General features: G+C 36.9%; 1 long non-coding RNA gene across 1 annotated transcript; it reads right to left on the bottom strand.

Annotated features, from left to right (window-relative positions):
• Positions 1–5,672: 5,672 nt before the first annotated feature.
• LOC114365714 (uncharacterized) lies at positions 5,673–6,176 on the bottom strand. The gene is made up of 2 exons (XR_003656977.1): positions 6,051–6,176; positions 5,673–5,782 (listed from the first exon to the last, which is right to left on the bottom strand). It is a non-coding gene; the product is annotated as an uncharacterized LOC114365714 (long non-coding RNA).
• Positions 6,177–6,193: the final 17 nt, after the last annotated feature.

Below are 6,193 nucleotides of genomic sequence, written 5' to 3'. Positions count from 1 at the left end.
ACTGTCTCGCAAACTCCTCCCCTTTTGGTCGAATCGGTACACCATTTAATGCCAATGGATGAATGATTAATTAACAAAGTTGTAAGACTGAGAAAATAAGAACATTGTTGCCTTCAAAGGGTTTATAAGTAAAAGGCTATAAATCATCTGCAAGTTAATAAAATCCTATGACAGTACAGTAAGTCAACATTAAACGTATTGCTAAAAATAAAATTATCTTCTTAGAAATAAAGCAAGGAAATGAAAGTAATTCTATTTTCTGTTTCCTTATATTTAGGAGTTTTCGCATAGATGGAAATTCACACAGGCATTTTGAAAAACTTGCTGAGTCACTAACTTATTAATAACCACGTACTAGCAAGCTCACTGTTACTCACCTTCGTTGTGGTCATTTCCGGAAAAACTTAGCGAAAGTTCTCTCGGCGTTAAATGCGCAGGATGTTTATCCGGCTCGAAGGACCAGTTAGAGAAAGTTCGCGAGTTGAAAGAGGTTATAAAAACTCTAACTGGTGGATCAAAAGTGTTAGATAAAAGTTTGGCCTATTGTGACGAAGATGATTCTCTCGGATTAATTAAGCAAATAAAAAGAAAGATTTTTGGGGAACTTTATACAAACAATGGTAAAAACAGTTTCCTTAATGACATAATTAAATAAACCCTCAACTTCGTATTATAGGGCCAATGCAAATCAACTCAAAATATTTTTTGTTCAGTCTTTCTGTATAAAAATTTGGGTCAAAAATCGATCCGTGTAAATGGCGCTCGGAGGCTTTTAACGGAGAAAAATAAACAAAATCCAACGGACATGTTAGTGCTCTTATTTCAAAGCAGTAAAGTTGAGAATTGAATATCAAAGAGAATTATGGGTAGTTGGGTGCACGCACATGTCTTAAGCCCTTAGAAATAAGGTTCAAAGTTGTACATGAAGTTTTGTTGAGGTATGGTATGCAGTAATACAGTAAAGTTGATTTGTTCTCCGATTTTATTTGCTATTCTTGTGTTTGCGCACAAATATTGTTATGCTACCTTTTACCTTTTTATAATGGCTTTTCTAATTTAGCAAGCTTTATTTCATTTTGCTGTAGAAAACTGGTACGATTATAATATGGATTTACGAGCGTTTTTATAGAATGTTTTGAAGTTACAGTCCTCAGTACCTCTAGTAGGAAAAACTTTCGAGTTCGTTTCGTTGCGTATTCAAAGTGTCATCGAAAAATTTTGTATGAAAAATTAAACAGCGCCCCCTAGGGCGGCTATAATATAGGGGGCGCTGTTTAATTTTTCATACAAAATTTTTCGATGACACTTTGAATACGCAACGAAACGAACTTGAAAGTTTTTCCTACTAGAGGTACAGGTCGCGACGTCGCCCACATACATGTCTGTCTTTCATAGAGCAAGTAGATTCAAATCGAGCTTTCCAAAACCATTATTTTATGAGTTTTTAGTAACAGACCGACAAATAACTTAAATTGTATATTTATAAAAAAATAACTGATACAAATAAGATTTTTTAATTGGAAACCACTGGTCATTACAACTCACGCAAAAAATATTGAAAAGTAAACTAACTTTCGTTTTACACCAAAAACTATCCAGAAAATGTAAAATAAAAAAACTGCTTCCCGTTTAAATCCATTTGAAGCACGCTCTTCAAATAACACCAGCATTTAAAACAGTATAGCGCCGCAAACTACGCAGTACTGGTTACTGGAATGTTGGAAAAACGCGGAATTCAAATAAAATACGGTAATGCTCGCCCGCAACACGTACGAAGCGTGTGCTATAAAAAGCGTGCTTAAGGCTCGGTTTTTACCAAGGCGTAGCGGAGCGGAGACAAGTGGAGGTATGCGGCGAAGCTGGCAGGATTTTCCACCAAAGCGGAGCGGAGAAGAGCGGAGAGGAGACGAGACGAGAGATGTGTGAGCTGAGCCGTAGTTGTCAGTCTATTGCTGTCTTTAAAAAATTTTTGCTCTCCTGTATAATTTTATGCGATCCCTACAGCTTATGACCGCAGTCTGTGGAGGAACACTATATGTATGTGATCGCGATCCTCATCAGTGAGCATCATGGAAGATGTATAATTTTATAAAAAAAGGTTCGCCCCTTTGAGAAGTCGGCGGCGCATTAGTTCGCCCGACATTTAATTTTCTCCTCTCTTCTCCGCTCGATCTATTTCCAGCGAAGTGGAGCTGTGTGGAGATGTGGTGGAAACCGGGCTTAAAACCGAGTTCATCAAATTCACGAGCATGCTTCCTAGTTTAGAATACACCCTCACGCTTGTGTTTATCAGGGCTGACACCTGTCTAGTTTGGTTTAAGCGCACGCAGGGCTAAGTGCAGTCAAAGTGCTTTGTTTTAACTTCAGATTCAATCAATGCATTGGTTTTACTTTTGCGTAAATATTTTTAGTCTTAAAAATACTTTTGGAAAAATTCGACGAACGAACATTATATTTTAATTATTATCTGGTGCCGATTCAAAAACCACTAACAACAAGAACGTAGGCTGTATCCTCACACACTACTTTGTACCTACAAACATTATAATTTGCGTTCTTGTGTTATGTGCTGTCGATCTTACTTTCATCATGAAAAACGATTTGTTTATTTGAACAATATAGCAAGGACGAAATTTGTAATATGAAACACTCGAAATTCACTCAGAAGCTTGCCTGAAATCTCTACTTTAATATAATTTAATACACAAACCACATTAACAGCGCAGTTGAAGAAAACGAGCACGGTTGTTTCAACAAGCCCTTTTAAAACGAACAAAAGCGTATATAAACACTGCTTTATGAGCTGTGCGGAGATAAAATTAAATTTACGCAAACTGGCGGAGAGGCGGCCCGCCGGACTTGAAACCGGCGCGCCGGACTAGAACCGGCGGGTCACGCTCAGGCACACGGTTGTTGCTTGCTTGAAGCAGGGCGTGAAGCTAACATTTGCTTTCATACAACAGGGCAAAATTCGTAAGCGATTTCAAAAGGAATTATTGTATAGGCAATTCAGGGACCTGAATAAGGCCTCTTTAAAATTACACAACATCAATATGCAAAGTGTATAATGAGCCTACGAAAACCAGAAATAGAATCAAGTAACACCTAATATTGCGTCACAATTCCAATTCCATTCTCATCTTTGCACGGAGCAAATGAAAACCACAAAAAGACTCCCGATTTTATTATTCCACATGAAAATCTCAATCTTCGCATAAAAATGTCAACAAAGGCAGTACAAACAGCGTATCAAGGTGATCTCTGTGACCTCGTAATAAGTGTTATTTTACAGCAAATATTTGTAGGCTGACGACTGTACGCGCGGGTTCGGATACACAATGCTGTTTACGAATGTTCCCCGCCAGATTTGCATTCATCCCGGGTGTCAAGTGTCAGACGTCGGCGCGCCGACGTTCGATTTCCTTGTTCCGCGTGAAAAATGACGCGCGGATGAAAAACATTTCATTTCAAATGTAATGCCCTCGCGTTTAAATGAGCAGATCTGTGGATTTGGCTTTAATGTCTTTTTTACTTAGTGTTTTTTTGCTACATGTTTTTGGATGGATTTAATTCGTACTACCTTTTGTCAGTGTCTTAAATTCACTATTATTTCTATGAATGTGACGAGTCTTTAAAAACTCTACCATTATCCAGGACACGATATCTACACCATTAATTAATTAATTAGTAAAGATTTGATTGTTTGTATTGAATAGGCTCCGAAACTACTGATTCGACTAGAAACATTGAGGCGTGGTATTTTCAAAATAGCAAAATAAATTTTTGCTTTACAAACGTGTCATGATGGACTGCTATTCCATAATCGAAGGTGTAAATGCCTACAAAAATTGTAAATTCCACGCCTCAATTCTCAATGCTCCTGAATAGAATGTACCTACTACTGCTATTTCTATTTATTTATATTAACCGGCAGACAGTGGTGACTGAGTTTGTTGCGGCGCTTCTTCTCAGCACTTGCCAAATGTTGGTCTCGAAGCGCTGGTAGGGTAAAAAGATTATGAGACATGTAGAGGCTCCTTAAGAGCAAAATGACGATTTGTAAGAACTATTTATTAGTCTAAACAAATAAAGAAATTTTGACTTTGACTTTGACTTTGAATGTTTCACTTCAATGTAATAAGATAATAAGGTGAATTTGTTTATGTCTAACGCATAAATAAATAGAGCCGCATTTAAAATTATCATACCAAAAAATATTATGTGATAAGCAAGAAGATCATGGATGTTCCCTTCAATTTTGTTTCCGAAACTCAATATCCCTTTGCCTTTTGCCCTTTGCGTTAATTGGAGTATTACGAGTATCCACTTGTTGCCTCATCCATCATAAACCTCATCGTTTTGCTATTTTTAGAAACAGTACATTAAATATTACACACACATACACACCTTTTGTGTAACTTAGTAGGTTTTACTCTATTATTATAATACTAGCTTTCCGCCCGCGGCTTCGCCCGCGTGGAATTTTTTCTGTCACAGAAAAACTTTATCGCGCGCGTCCCTGTTTCAAAAACCGGGATAAAAACTATCCTATGTTCTTTCCCGGGACTCAAACTATCTCTATGCCAAATTTCATCAAAATCGGTTGCGAGGTTTAAGCGGGAAAGCGTAACAGACAGACAGACAGACAGAGTTACTTTCGCATTTATAATATTAGTTGGGATGAATAACATTTATGTTATCATTGAGCGTCAAATATGGTTCTACATATTTGGGCACGATCTAAATATAGTCCACCCACAGACGACCTATCAAAGAAATAAAACGTAGTAATAAAATATTTCCAATAAAATTGCTATCTTTCCAATTTTTCCAATAAATATGAAATCTGAATCTTTCTTTCTATATTATTTCTTTCTATTCTAAGAATCTTTCTTTCTTCATTCATCATCAACAGATCCTTTAGTCTCCCCTGCAGGAACATGACCCTCTCTAATTTACCAGAGTCAAATGGAAGATTTGGTCGTCTCTCCCCACACTAGCCTGGTTGGGGAGGTAATGTACAAATGGCTGGAAATAAAACTAATCATCTTGTGACTTTTCCCACATCTCGTTCCCACCGCTGCAACACCTGTGTTGCCAGGATCTATAGCTTGTTTAATCATTTATTTATTTATTTAAGGACAACCAACAAAACATACACCATACATTCACAGTTTCCTTATAAATAAATTAAGCTAAGGTGTTGCCTTAATTAAAGGTGCCACGACATGCACAGAATGTTGGATAACAATAACGCCGCCAAAGTGGCAGAATGCAAAACAATGAATTATTAACTAACTGTCGGAGTATACAATTCAGAAAGGGTTATGCCCACTTAGTATGGGACCTTTGGCCTGAGGTGGACAGACATTACAGCATGTAATTTGTTATTTATTAAGTAGTCTATACCAGTAAGAAACAGAATATAAATATCATTTTGTATCCAAGTCCTTAAAAAAATTTTTTTTTGCTTAAGACTAGAAAGGTTAGAAGCAAAACAAAACACCATTTTTTATTATTATTATTATTTTAATCTGACTCATGGGTCAACAAAATATTGTATAGGAACTAGGCAGGTGGAAATACATGTTCCTGATACCTTGCCCAGCTCAAAAACCACAAAATTGTCATAACATGAGCACAGCAACCTACTGTTATTCGGCCAATATAAGGGCAAATGAATCCTCGTCCCATCATGTGTTTGTTGGGGCTCCACAGCATGTGTAGCAGCTCGATCAGCTCACTGCCATCAGGGATGACATATTTGGTCAGATCCCCGCAGCTGAAACAAAGAAATTAATTATGGTATCATTCAAATTCATTCTTTAAGATGTTGAGATATGATGTCAATAATTTTTATCTATCAGTAAGACGTATTTGTATAGAAAAAAATATACACTGTTGTGTGCCAATCATCATCATCAGCCCTTTACAGTCCACTGCTGGACTATGAGCCTCCTCCACTATAGTGGAGGGTTTTGCCATAATCTCCATAATGTGTGCCAATGTCTTTAATAAAATATAATGAAAATAATTATGAAAAAACTTACTTGATGAGGTGAAATCTGTTCCATTATTACATTATTTTCGAATATGTGATTCTCTTTCCGTGTTAATATGCAGTCTATGGAACGTATTTGTAACAAAGATAATCCACGTTAACTGTGACCAGTGCTAGTGGTGCTTCTTAAAA

Source organism: Ostrinia furnacalis, unplaced genomic scaffold (assembly GCF_004193835.3).
Source record: "Ostrinia furnacalis isolate ACB-3 unplaced genomic scaffold, ASM419383v2 OfSCF7614, whole genome shotgun sequence".
Classification (NCBI taxonomy): domain Eukaryota; kingdom Metazoa; phylum Arthropoda; class Insecta; order Lepidoptera; family Crambidae; genus Ostrinia; species Ostrinia furnacalis.
The sequence above is the reverse complement of the archived record's forward strand: the minus strand, read 5'-3'. Positions and strand labels throughout refer to the sequence as shown.